Source organism: Musca vetustissima, unplaced genomic scaffold, assembly GCF_032173495.1.
Source record: "Musca vetustissima isolate MV318-11 ecotype Yass unplaced genomic scaffold, APGP_CSIRO_Mvet_v1 utg26809, whole genome shotgun sequence".
Lineage (NCBI taxonomy): Eukaryota > Metazoa > Arthropoda > Insecta > Diptera > Muscidae > Musca > Musca vetustissima.
In genome coordinates, this window is record NW_026878178.1 from 90,958 (window position 1) to 106,015 (window position 15,058).

The 15,058-nt window shown below is 35.6% G+C and overlaps 2 non-coding genes across 2 annotated transcripts; both read right to left on the minus strand.

Moving 5' to 3' along the window:
* Positions 1–7,551: 7,551 nt before the first annotated feature.
* Positions 7,552–7,635, minus strand: Trnal-uaa (transfer RNA leucine (anticodon UAA)). Its single transcript has one exon. It is a non-coding gene; the product is annotated as a tRNA-Leu (tRNA).
* Positions 7,636–12,594: 4,959 nt separating this feature from the next.
* On the minus strand, positions 12,595–12,678 carry Trnal-uaa (transfer RNA leucine (anticodon UAA)). Its single transcript has one exon. It is a non-coding gene; the product is annotated as a tRNA-Leu (tRNA).
* Between the last annotated feature and the right edge of the window lie 2,380 nt (positions 12,679–15,058).

A 15,058-nucleotide genomic window follows, 5' to 3' on the forward strand; every position in this document is an offset into this window, starting at 1 on the left:
AAAATACTCATGCCCACACTGCCAACAACAACGTCGTCCATGCAACTTGTTTGATGTGTGGTGGTATAATGTGGTTACGACAGAAAGAAATCGACTTTTTCGCTGATTCAGCTGTTTATTCTTTCTTTTTTTCTTCTGTTCGACGATTCAGTTCAATATCAAGTTCAACAAGTTATATTTTTTGTTCATTTCATTCTTGTTTTCTTTTTGGTTTTGTTGTTGTTGTATTTTTGTGCAAATCAGTTCATTCGCATTTTCTTGGCACATGTTGGCCGATGTTTTGTATTATTTCATACATTTCATGCATGAAGTCGTCGTCGTCATCATGTTTTAACGGTTTCTTTCGGAGTTCCTCATCACTCTCTTGGTTGTTGTTGCTGTTGCATCCAGAACTCCTCCAGAGATCGTCGTTTTCTTCTGGGCTGAGTGTCTTGAATGCCGAATTAATTCGTTCCTCAATTTCCAATGGTGGTGATATGTTCCAGCTTGAACTTGTTCCGTTTTCTTCTTTTTTGTTAACAATGCAAGAAACATGTTCGCTGTTCTCTATTTTTTTTTTCAAGAATATTTTAAGTGTCGTTATGTTTTTGGCCTGTTTGCAAGGAACAACCAACCAGTTGATCTTCTTTCCAAACCGAATATAGATACTTATAATGTGGATTTATGTCATACGGTGTATTTGTGTGCTCTGCATGTGCCCATATTGGCACACACATTGGAGTCTTGTCTTTAGTTGTTGGGCCATAATTGATGGTCCGTGAATTGAAATTAATTGGTTTGTAGTGTTTGAGTGTGTTTTTTAATGTGCTATAAATGCATTTATTAATAAAGCAATTAAACACTAAAGAAGGACATACTTGACAGTAAGGAGAAAAATGTTACAAAATGTCCTTAAGCGGTCGGTATCCATAATTTTAAAGAGACAATTAAAATAGTTCTCTGTCTGCCACATAGTGCGGTAAAAAAAAAATTATATTCTTCACCATAAGGTGAAGATGAAGTGTTATTATATTCGTCATTCCGTTTGGAACACCTCGAAGACCCACAAATTTCGTCGAAGAACCACCCATTTTTTATTAATCAGAAAAATATTCAATTTCGATTTTCGTATTTCTCTTAAAATTACGATAAAGTTTTAAAAGTGTTTACATAGATCGCTATTACTCATCGGTTGGTTGGGTTGGAAAAATAGATATATCTGTCCCCATTTTGGAGTCGTCCCCATATATTGTTTCTTACTGCCAAATATATAAGTCTCGATCCACATTGCGATATTGGTCTATATTTGGATGTTAGAGGTAATGCACAAATTGGTATTTGTTTTCACATAACATAATAATCCTGGTCACAAATTTCGACATAACCCCCGATCAATGTCAGAAGGTCTTCAAATGTCAGAAGGTCTTCTTCATAGAAGAACAGGAGGTTTTCTTCTTCAGAAGAGCTTAAGGACTTCTTCATAGAAGAGCTGAAGGTATTATTATTCGATTTCAACTTACAACACTATTGATTAAAACCGGTAAAAAATCAGGTTTAGTATCTGAAAATCTGGTTCAAAAAATTTAGGGATCCAAAACTTAACCCATTACGAAGTTGTTCTTCCATTACGAAGCTGTTCTTCTGATATACTTACCAAGGAGCTTCATCCCCATAAGTAATTTCCCACTCCCCAGACACATTCCTTGCTATTTGAATGTAAAAAATGAGTAAAAGCGGATTGAGGTTGAGTGTATATTAAAATTGTCAACGCCTCGAAATATTCACCGAAGACCCCACAAAGTATATATATATATATATATATATATATATATCAGAATAAAATTATATGCCTGTTCGTTGAAAACTGATAGAGGTCGTAATATTCAAGATAGAGCCCAAAATTTTTAGCCAGCTAATCTGAGGATGTTTGGTATTTCAAATGGGACGTTTTGGTGTAGGCCCTATATAACGGTATACCCCAATATTCGGTTTTTGGGGATTTTCCGGCTGTAATTTCTTATTTTCGGTTCTCATTAAGTAACACATATCCGCACCAAAAATTATTTATATTGTTGTTGTTGTTGTCTTCTACTTGATCTTTCCATCGAATTCTTGGTCTTCCACTTCTGCATGAACCATCACTTGGCTCGCTTTTATAGCTGGGGTATCCTCATCCATTTTCACAACATGACCTAGAAAACGTACTCGCTGCCGCTCGATCCGTCTGACTATGTCGATGTCCGGCAATAGATGGTATAGTTAATGGTTCATTCGACGACGATATTCACCGTCGACGTAGATCTTTAGAAGAATTTTTCCCTTAAACACTCCAAGAGCTGCCTCATCTGCTTGCGCAAGTACCCATGCTACAGATCCATATAACAGCACAGGTAGTATCAGCGTCTTGTTGAGTGTGAGTTTGGCGAGAGGTTACCTTGCTTTTGAGTTGCTTACTCAGACCGTAGTAGAATCTTTTGGCCAATACTATTCTCCTCCGAATTTCAAAGCTGACGTTTTTAGTTTTGTTTATGGCGGTACTAAGATATATAAAATCTCTGACTGCCTCGAAGCTTAAGTTCTTAAGTTCCACTGGTGGTTCGAGTCTACTGGACGTCTTGCGCGTTGATACTATCTGCTTGTTCTTCTCGCCATTTACTGCCAGACCCAGACTTTGGTCGACTCTTTCTCAATTTGTTCAAAGGTGACTGTTACCGCTTGCAATGTTCGACCCATTATATCGATGTCATTGGCGTAGGTGAGTAGCATATGTTGTTTGTTGTGCAGAGTGTCATTTCTGTTCACCTTTGCGTCTCGCATGACCATTTCCAGCAGAATTTTAAAAAGGTTACTCGCCAAACAGTCACCTTTTCTGAAACCTAGTTCGGTATTGAAGGGCTCCGGTTCTTTCCGACTTTAACTGTTCAACTTGTGCCACTTAAAGTTATCCTGCATAGTCGTATTAATTTTGCGGGAATGCCGAACGCATTCCAATCATTGGTCATGCATACTTCTAGCCAAATTTTACTAATCAGCTGGTGCATGCTCCTGACCAGCATCTGACCACCGGTCTTGAATAGTTCGGCTTGAAACCCTTCGCCACCTCCTGCTTTATTGTTCATCAGCCGATTGATTGCTATTCTAACCTTATCTTGGCTAGGTGGTATATACTCTATACCGGCATCTCTTATTGGTTCTTGGGTATCTTCTTCACAGCCACTATTTGATAGCAGAATATATTTAAAATGCTCCTTCCAGATCAGATCAACACGGTGTCTGTATCTGTCACCGGATTTCCTTCTTCATCTCTACAGGAGGATGTGCCTGCAGCAAAGCATTGAGTTTGGTGTTTTACTCGTCGATAACATTTCCGGATCGTTCTGATTCCTGTACATCTCTATTTGAGATTTATATCATTTATTTAAAAAATATCATTATTAAAAAATGATATTTCATGAGAAAATATTCTTAAAAAAGCTTATGCGCTGATATCCTCGAAAAAAAAATTGTGTAAAAAATCCACATCTATGACTCTGATATTTGTTGCAAAAATATTCCTTCAAAAAATACTTATATTAAAAAAATAGTTTGTAAAAAATCACGCTTAGTCTCTGATATTCCTTAAAAGTGTTATACACACTTATAAAAAAAAAAAACAAAAATCACAATTATTCCTCGGAAATTCATTGAAAAATACTATAAAAACATCAAATTAATTTTCATTTATTTCTTCTTCAATTTCAGGTAACATATTTTGGAAATCCTGAGCTGTTCTTAACAATAATAAAATAAGGTAATCATTAACAAATTCTATTTTTTAAATCTATATTATTACTTAAAAATGTTGAATTCAAATATTGCTATTTTTCTACAAATTTTAAGACTCCGAATCAACATATATTCCTTTCAATTTCTATGACAACTTTAACACATCGTGTTTGTGGTTGTCTTCAAACATTGATTGCTGCTGCCCCCTTTTGATATTTTCATTAACTGAAAATTAATATTTTCTTGTAGTTTCATATTTCCACTGCCATAATTCTGCAACGGCAGTATTTTTTTTTTTTTTTTTTGCCAATATGCACAATAATATTGGGAAAAGGGAAACTCGAAACAATGCACACAGATATAAACACACACATGTATGCTCATACATATAGTAGATATAGCTACTATATATTTATTTATTACTCTAAAGACTAACCCAACGAACGAATAACACAATGACAGACATGCTTTTTTTAATACATCGCTTCCCGCTTGATTTTCCTCCTATTGTCTGGAAAAAAAGTTAAACAAAAATATATATTTTTTCACAAAACTCTAATCAGACCATGCAATGCTCGTCGTCGGGTAGCTACTAGCACAGTTAACAAACAAAACCCTAGTTGATTCACCACAACAGTAGATGAGGATGATGATGGGTGGTCTTGGTGGTATTGCAATCTACTGCCATACTAACTACAAACCGAACACAACCCACAAATTTGTCTGACTGTCTGGGTCGGCTACCTTTTAACCAGACCAGACCAAACCAACTAACCGAACCACCAATTGCTACAAATACCAAATACCCCCTCGAATACTGGAAGGGAATCTCAGCTAACAGCGGTGGCGGTATGACAATTTTTAATATTTTTGTCCAGTCTGAAAACAAAAAAAGTTGGAAAAAAGAAAACAGAAGCAATTGCACAAAAGCATACGAAATGAACGACCGACCGAACGGTACAATAACCGGAAAAAGTGCAACTGATTTGTCGGCTTTTGTTAGTCATTTCCTTTTGGGTAAATAAATGAATGAATATGGGAGTTTTAGTGTCCACATTGCAATGCAATATGCACATACAAATATATTTTTGAATAGGAAGTTTTATTTATAACCTAGATATTTTTTTAATTGGTTACAAATTTAAATGTTTGTTTTGGCCAAAGGAATTTATAATATAATTCATGGATGGACTTTTTGTGAAACTTATTGGGCAGCAGGTCAATTGTCTAAGTGAAATAGATAATAACGAAAAGTGATGGGATCGAACAATGGAATGTGCGAAGATCGAAGTCTTAGATAACAGCGAAATTATATGTAATAAAAGCGATAAACTTCCCATAGTAAACGACAACTATGTTCTTTACAGTTGTAAAGAGAATAACAGTGAAAATGAAATTGGAATCATAATGTCGAAGGAGTATCCATGGAGACATGGAAACCAATATCTGATTATAATGGCTAAAGATACGCAGTCGAGCGAAAAAGTCGACTTTTCGATTTTTGCCTCTGACCAAAAAGTCGAATTTTAGACTTTTCAATTTTTACCTTTTGCTAAAAAGTCGATCTTTCGATTTGGTCAAAACTGTTCAAAATCGATTTCGACTATTACCGGATAATGCAAAATCGACTACAAAATTAATTTTTATATGAATTGGTATAAACAACAGAAACGTATTTTCAGAAAAAGAACAAGAAAAACGAGAGAGGGAGCAAATCGAGATGTACAAGAGTCAGTCATGACGTCCGAAAATTTTACCAGACACATCCTAGATACTAAAGAAGTAAACCTGGTGACAGATACAGACAGCGTGTTTAGGATTTGGATGGAGTATTTTGAAAAGTTTTGGTTTCAAATTGTGACGGTGAAGAAGATTCCACAGAACCAATAAGAGATGGCGGTATATAGTGTATACCATCTAGCCAAGATGAGGTCAGAATAGCAATCAATCAGATGAATAATAAAAAGGCAGCAGGTGCCGACGGGTAACAAGCCGAACTATTCTAGACCTGTCGTCAGATCCTGGTCAGGAGCATGCGCCAGCTGATTAGTACAATTTGGCTAGAGGAATTCATGCCCATTGATTGGAACCTCAATATCATGTGTCCCGTTCACAAAAAAGGAGACAAGACGATATGTGCCAACTATAGAGGAAAAAGTCTCCTTCCCATTCGATAGCCCTATCCGTTCAGAGGTGTTTAAAGCCATGTCTGCGTTCGGCTTTCCTACAAAATTAATACGTCTATGCAGAATAACTTTAACTGGCACAGGGACAGCAGTTTAAGTCTGAAAGGACCAATCCAATTGGTCGCGTGTTGTAATTATTTTTTTTCGAATTTTGGGACGAAACTTCCAGTTTATATAGATTGTGGGTCACTGAATCCAAACATTTGATTTGAATCCTTTCTTCTTATCAGGATAATCGACAGGATCAATTTTTAGACTGTGACCATATGACCATATTCACACTAGCACTGCTCCGGTACAGGTTTTTTTAGATGATTTATTGATCGTCTTATGAGTGTTGCGAGAAGACTCGGACCAACTGTGGAACTTGAGAACTACAGCTTCGAGGTAGTCCAAACGCTCTACAATGCAAAAAAGCTCTGATAGTTCTCGTGTCGGTGTATGGATCTGAAGCATGGGTACTTGCGCAAGCAGATGCTCTCTTGGGGTGTTTGAGAGAGAACTTCTCCGAAAGATCTACGGGCCGATCTGTGTCCACGGTGAATATCGACGTCGAATGAACCACGAGTTATACCATTTATACACTGACATTGAGATAGTCAGAGGTATCGAGCTGCATCGACTACGTTGGCTAGGCCATGTTGTCCGAATGGATGAGGATGCTCCAGATCAAAAGGCATATAAAAGCGAGCCCACTGATGGTTCACGCAAAAGGAGAAAGCCACCAATTTGATGGCAAGTTCAAGTGGTAAGTAACCCTCCCGACTTGAACGAACACCCTATGTGTCATAATAGAGTAATCTATAGAATATTGTATCTACTATTCATCGACTTCAAGAATGCTTTTGACACCATCAGATGAACTACCACATGGGAAGAAAATTATACAAATAATAAGAGCGATGTAGGAGGATACAGAAGTGTTCAAAATTGTAATAGATGAAATAATGAATGAATTCTAATGAATGACGTGCAGTTTCTCACTACAACTTGAATACTTACATTATGTGGATGCTATTTGTCGTCTTCTCGAATGTATAAATTCATTCCACAAAAGCTACAAATATTCATATACAATTTCCAAGGATAATATGCAATTTCCTCAGGACAATATACAGAATGTTCTGTTCTAACACCATAAATGGAGCTGTGATGTGGTTCAATATTTTCCGCAAAAGGATCTAGGATATTCATTTAGTTCCCTTTAGTTCAATTGTTCATTGGTACAAGCCAGTTAACTAGAAGCAGCATAACCGGAATGGAATCCCCAAGGACAGTAAAATCGAAGTCAATCGTGAATCACTTGACGACGAACAATAATCCAATAACTAAGACAAAATAACTTACATGGAATGATTCTAAAACAACGACAACTCACTAAGTAAGATGACGATGCTTTGTAAAAATTAAAAAAAAAAAATATTTATGCAACCTTTTTTAATTAATAAAAAACAAAAACTATTGCTCCCAAGATAATTATATTATTTTTTATTATTTTATATTTTTTATTATTTTATATTTTTTATTATTTTATATTTTTTATTATTTTAAAAAATATTGCAAAAAAATAATAATTAAAAAATAGCAAAAGAATTCAACCATTCGAAAAATGCTTCATCTATGTCAGGTGTGGGGTTCGAACCCACGCTCCCTCTCGGGAACCAGAGCTTAAATCTGGCGCCTTAGACCGCTCGGCCAACCTGACTTGTGCCAACTGCGTGCACAACATTGCTTTTATTCTCGTCGTTCACTTACAAACGACGACCACACGAATCTAAAAATAGATTTCTTCTTTACTTTGTTTTCGTCACAGCAAACGTTGTGCAAAAAAACAATCCCCATCACAAAATCGTTGATTGTGTTTGTGAGTATCTGTGTGTGCCTGTTCGTTGTGAAATACAAAAGTTCTACACATTGCTTGTGATGATGACGACGTTAGTGATGATGACGTCTGTAAACTAAGGGAAAGAGGGTAAACGTAATATTCTCTTTGCTTGTGCGGTCTGAATGAAGCAGATATTGCAATTGTTTTTGTTTTCATTTATGTATACTGCTGAGCAATTATGTAGTGAAATGTTCTTTTCATACAGATTTCAAAGCAAATTGGCAATTTAAGAAAAATGTTGAGATTAATATATTTTCAAATAGATAAAAATTATATTTAAATAAAATAGAGAGTGATTAAAATAGTTGTCATAATTAAAGAAAATACTTAACAAGGTAATCGGCAAGATTTAAATCATTCTTGACATACTATAGTTTAAATCACTTTTATTCGATAACTGTCTAAGTCATGGAATTTTTAAAGAATATGTCTTTAAAGAAGATGTCTATTCGAGGCGTTGATTTTAAAGCATATTTATTCAAAGGCTATCCAAAACGTGGATTTATGGAAGAATATTTTCCAAGGACAATCCAAGGCATGCTTTTTTAATAATATTTCTCAAGGGCTATCCAAGGCCAGAATTGTTTAAGGAAAATGTATTCATGGTCTATGGCCTGGATTGTTTAAGGAATATTTAGTCAATGCCTATATGAAGCGTGGATTTTATGAATATTTTCCAAGGGTCTGTAAGAGGTGTGGATTTTTAAGAATATTTTACGAGACTAATATAGTGGATTTTTTCAAGATTTATATGAAACGTGATTTTTTTAAAGAATATTTTTTCAACGATTATCCAAGGCGTGGTTTTTTTTAAGGATCTATCCAAAGCGTGGATTTTTTAAGGATCTATCCAAGGCGTGGATTTTTAAGGATCTATCCAAGGCGTGGATTTTTAAGGATCTATCCAAGGCGTGGATTTTTTAAGGATCTATCCAAGGCGTGGATTTTTTAAGGATCTATCCAAGGCGTGGATTTTTTAAGGATCTATCCAAGGCGTGGATTTTTTAAGGATCTATCCAAGGAGTGGTGTTTTTAATGATCTATCCAAGGCGTGGATTTTTTAAGGATCTATCCAAGGCGTGGATTTTTTTAAGGATCTATCCAAGGCGTGGATTTTTTAAGGATCTATCCAAGGAGTGGAGGTTTTAAGGATCTATCCAAGGCGTAGATTTTTTAAGGATCTATCCAAGGCGTGGATTTTTTAAGGATCTATCCAAGGCGTGGATTTTTTAAGGATCTATCCAAGGCGTGGATTTTTTAAGGATCTATCCAAGGCGTGGATTTTTTAAGGATCTACCCAAGGCGTGGATTTTTAAAGGATCTATCCAAGGCGTGGATTTTTTAAGGATCTATCCAAGGCGTGGATTTTTTTAAGAACTATCCAAGGCGTGGATTTTTTAAGGATCTATCCAAGACGTGGATTTTTTAAGGATCTATCCAAGGCGTGGATTTTTAGAGATCTATCCAAGGCGTGGATTTTTTTAAGGATCTATCCAAGGCGTGGATTTTTTAAGGATCTACCCAAGGCGTGGATTTTTAAAGGATCTATCCAAGGCGTGGATTTTTAGAGATCTATCCAAGGCGTGGATTTTTTTAAGGATCTATCCAAGGCGTGGATTTTTTAAGGATCTATCCAAGGCGTGGATTTTTTAAGGATCTATCCAAGGCGTGGATTTTTTAAGGATCTATCCAAGGAGTGGTGTTTTTAAGGATCTATCCAAGGCGTGGATTTTTTAAGGATCTATCCAAGGCGTGGATTTTTTAAGGATCTATCCAAGGCGTGGATTTTTTAAGGATCTATCCAAGGAGTGGTGTTTTTAAGGATCTATCCAAGGCGTGGATTTTTTAAGGATCTATCCAAGGCGTGGATTTTTTAAGGATCTATCCAAGGAGTGGTGTTTTTAAGGATCTATCCAAGGCGTGGATTTTTTAAGGATCTATCCAAGGCGTGGATTTTTTTAAGGATCTATCCAAGGCGTGGATTTTTTAAGGATCTATCCAAGGCGTGGATTTTTTTAAGGATCTATCCAAGGCGTGGATTTTTTAAGAATCTATCCAAGGAGTGGAGTTTTTAAGGATCTATCCAAGGCGTGGATTTTTTAAGGATCTATCCAAGGCGTGGATTTTTTAAGGCCTATATGAGCGTGGATATTGCAAAGAATGTTTTTCAAGGCCTATCCAAGGCGTGGATTTTTTAAAGAATATTTTTTTGGAGACTCTCCAAGGTGTAGATTTTTAATGAATATTTTCAAGGGCTATCCAAAGCCTGGATTTTCAAGGATTATTTTTTCATGGGCTATACAAGGCCTACATTTTTTACAAAATATTTTTCATGGGCTATCCAAAGCTTGAATTTTTCAAGGATTTTTTTCTCATGGGCTATTCAAGATCTGGATTGTTAAGGATTGTTCATTCAAGGCCGTGGATTTTTTAAAGAATATTTTTTTTGAGGCGTGGATGTTTTTATGAATATTTTCCATGGCCTGTAAGAGGCGTGGCTTCTTTAATTTTAAGATTTTTTTAAGAATATTTGTTTCAATGTCTGTATCGAGATTTTTAAGAATATATTTTTTTAATGCCTATACATATAAAGATTTTTCAAGAATATTTTTTCAAGACCTTGTTGACCTGTAACGAACCCATAAACGGGGTTTCAAGCAACGCGTTCGTATTTTTTTTCTAATTTCTTTGCACCAATTTATACGTGAATTGTCGAATGACTTTGGCCTATCTCATTTAATGGACGAATCCGATTTCGTGTTTCAATACAAGTGCCATTTTTGCCAATCCATCACCATTTCCTACGTTTAATCTGATTTTCTATTGGATCCTGCTTCGATAGATTCTACAGCTCTACGTTATTTATAATGTTAGGTGGGAATATCCTGTATGTGATCCTGAGACATTTATTTATGAATACTTGTAGCTTTTGCGTGATGGCGTTAGACACAAGCCAGGTATACCAGAATCGATTTTATACATGTTTCGAATATTTTAAGCTTTGTTTTCCTGGACATATGTGAGCTATTCGTCTTAATGCTGATCTCGTTTATTAGCCTATTACAATCACGACCAACTCTTATTGTTCCGATTATTTCCTGAAGTACTCCCTTTTAGCTCAATGCTTCTAATAGAACTGTTCGCCTGATAGCCTCAAAGTCGATTAATAGTAGGTAGATACGCAATTCTCTAGATTATATATGGTCCCTTGGATTTTGGCCTGAATCCATATTGCCCATCTCTAAGAATGCTTTTTTTATTGTATTTCTGTACTACGGTTGCTAAAATTATCAATATGGATTTGAGCAGGATAATTTCTTCCCAGTTATTACAATCTGTTTTTAGTTTGGAGGCAGTCTTTTTTCCTCCCTAGCTGATGCGACATGAGGTCGAAGAAACTCGGCTGCATTTCGTCGAGCTTTAGAGATTCCGCCGTAAACCATTTTATCATGCTGCTGTCTACTAGGAACTTTCTTTTATCCTTTATTTCTTCACTTGCTTTATTAGTCGTCGATACTGCTCTTTTGTGATATTGATGCTATTCAGCTGCAACTTAACTTTGAGAAATTAGGTTCCAAGTGCCATTTGATAACCGGAACCTACGTCCAATGTTTCTTTAGTGGTTGTTGTCGTAATTCTATAACTTCTTCTCTAGGAAATTTGTTCTTCTTTGATTCTATTATTTGCACTAAGGGATTTCGTGTCAAAAAGTAATACTCCAACCACCAAACCATAAACTACATTTCGTCGCCTAGTGTAATAAGTTCCAATTATCACAATTTCCTTTCCTGGCATGTAACGCGACAATCATTTAATTAGTCAAAATACCATAGCCTTGTGTCATATTTAATTAAAGGGCCAACTATTAATGTTTTCCTTATCACCCCCTCTCGAATTTAAAATCAATAAATTTTTTTCACCTAGACTCCAAACAAAATACTCTAAAAAAACTAAAAAGAATGTAAAATTCGACAACCAGAATTATTAAGTTTTTCATGTTGACGGCAGGATTACAACATCCCTTTGTAACGGCAGCTCTTGAAAAAAGGTGAAGGATTAAGTTCCTGTGTCATGTCGTTCCCGTTTTATGTCACTAAACTTCTGGTGCAATGCAATGCAATTCATTGTTCCCCTATATGTAACGTGAAGTACCATTGAAACTACAGGAGGAGTTATTCATTAGTTCGCCGTCCTCCAAAACGGATACATACATACGTTCGCTTCACCATTCTAGACAGGAGTAGAATTCCAGCATTTACTCCACGCTCAACAGACAAATCTTTCTGTAACTGCAATGAACTTTGACTTGACTGACTGGCTCCCTATGACGTAAAGTTCAGACCTCTCCTAAACACATTGTCGAACGTTAGCTTTTGTTTACAAGTCAACAGCAAAAAATCGTTCTTTCTGTCTGGCTCTGAATTGGAGCAGAAATTTTTGTTGCTCGGTTTATTTGTTTGTTTGCTGGCTTGCACAGTCAATTATTACTTTGTGACGGGCGAAAAACCTCGACGAAGTAAAGTAAAGTGGAACATATTTGCTGTGTGTATGTGTTGTTTTCCATGGCCATTGTGTTTCAAAATTCATTCATCGTTCATCCTTTCTCTTCCTGTTTCACACACATAACACAAAGCAGCAGCATCAGCTTTGATGTGCTTTTACTTTGTAATTATTGCAATGTTGACGGATGTGGGAAACAACAAATGTTGGGCGGAATTGAGGCTGCTTTTATTTGCTTTCTATTTGAAAGTTTTATTGTTTTAATAAAAAAGTTAGCTTTGTCAGGTGTGGGGTTCGAACCCACGCTCCCTCTCGGGAACCAGAGCTTAAATCTGGCGCCTTAGACCGCTCGGCCAACCTGACTATATATTAGAATAATGAATTTGATGCATTTTATTTTCAGGGGAATGCCTTGTAACAAAAATTGCAATTGAAGTCCTGCTTTGGAGGAGTTTCATGATTTCACGGTGGCTATATACATAGCTCCCCTTATAGAATTAGCATTTTGTAAATAAGTATCATCACTTTAAAACAATCTTTAAGAAGTTTATCTTTTAGAAATCTACACTCTGATAGTCCTTGCACAATTCTTTGCATGATCTTATCCTTGAAATTTCTTAAAAAATCCACTCTCTTATATTCAAAAAAAAAAAAAAAAAAAAAAAAACTCATTAAAAAATCTACGCTGCGCTGTTTCTTTATGGTATGCTGGTCTTTGAAAAATCCATGGTCACATAAGACCATGTAATTCCTTTGTATGGTCCATGAAAAAAATAGTTAAAGAATCAACCCCCTCATGGTGTATAAAAATATTTTTTAAAGAAGCCACGTTTTAATGGTTCTTGAAAAGTTTTCGCATGTCGGTCGTTTCTTGACAAATCCATGCCTGAAAATATTTTTTTACAAATATGTCAGATCTTGAAAAAATATCTCTAAAAATTCCGTCTATTGTGGTCTTAAAAAATGTACGTTATATAGGTCTTTAAAAAGCCACGACAGGTCGGCCACCGCCGCTTCATTTTTTATTAAACTCTCGAGTAGAGTCGGTTTGATCTATTTCGGTTCGCATCGCAATGGAACTAGAACATTAATTTAGATCCATAGTTCCTTTAGATCAATCGTTCATTAGTACCGTTCGTTAATTCAGTCAATTACCGAAACTGAACTAAGGGAACGAGTCCAAAATGAAACGACTAGAGCAAAATTAACTAGATGCACCAAAGAACCGTATCTAGTACCGATAGATACTTTTGCAGAGGATATCGTTTCGGAAGGATGCTTCTATATGTAAGTGGCCTTGGTTAAAGCAATGTAATATTTTCAGGTTATTTATTTACTTACGTTTGTTCAATAGTTCATTGGTACACGTCAGTTAATTTGATCAATGAATGGGAAGAATCAGATGAAAGATTGGATCATAAGAGCTAGGTGAATGAGAGCAAACATGAACGACTGGAGCAAAGTGAACTACTGAATGAAATAATTGGACCTAGTACCGATAGTTCCTTTTGCGGAAAATTTTATTTGAACTAGTTTGTACTCTGGAGATTTATATTCATAAGTGACTAAATCTATGAAATTGTATATACCCTCAGGCTTATGGCTAACGATACGTAAAAAATGTTCCCCAACAAAGTATTGGTTTAGACCCCATTTTTCTTTGGACGAAATTCGTTTCAGACAATTTGGAGCCGATTTACAAATATAAGACTGTCTGGCTGACCGGCTGGTGCGGACGATAATTCTGGAAGGAAGTAACCGATTTCATTCAAAATTTGCACATCGTAATATTTATTCCAAGTTCAAGTTCGAAGATGGTAAATATCGGTCTATTCCATCTGGTACTCCACCATATAATGGTCAAAAATTTGCTGCAAATTATTATATAATGTCATGTGAACGGACTATCCGATTTGAACTAAACGTTGCCCAAACTAATATTATAACTAATGTTTACCTTACCTAGGACCCAGAGTAAACATTTTTTAAATTTAATATATTATCAAGCGAACTGAATGTCCGATTTGATCCAAACTTTGCAAATTCATATATTTGATCAAACTAGATCATGTCTGAAAATGGGAACCATCGTTCCAAAGTAATAAAACCTGTGTGCAATTCCGTAGACCGACTGAGATTTTTTACTAGTTTTCTATAAAGTTATGTTCTTTCTTTTTTGAGAAGTTTCTTCTTAATTTTGGTGGCTGGCCAGAAGAGACACAAAAACCTGTTACGATTGGAATTGTTGACCACCACTCTTTGTATTGAAGAACATTTTTCTACTAACATCTACATGATGTTTTTGCTTCATTGAAAGTTTTGACTATTTTTTTTTTTTAGAGAGTTCTCTACGTTCTTCTCTGGGGACGTATCAAAGAACAGTTAATTGTTGGTCAATATAGAGTGCAGTTTATAGACATAATTTGATACTTCAGGTTCTTGGAGATTGGAGAACATGCACGCAAAATAGGTCAATATTTTGACATCACAGCCACATTTGCCAACTCTACAGTATCCAAAATAATTAGATTTACTTCCCTAAATCATTCATATAGTGGATGTTCTAAACTGATTTCACAACATTTTGCAAATTCCGTTTATATTTGCAGTAAGCAAACCTACTACTCCTCGTTTATTACAATATTCAAGATATATATTTTTTAGTTCAAAGTTCTAATTATAAGAAAGTTTTATTAACTTTCTTCCATAACAATTAATTTATAACCACATTTCGAGTATAATA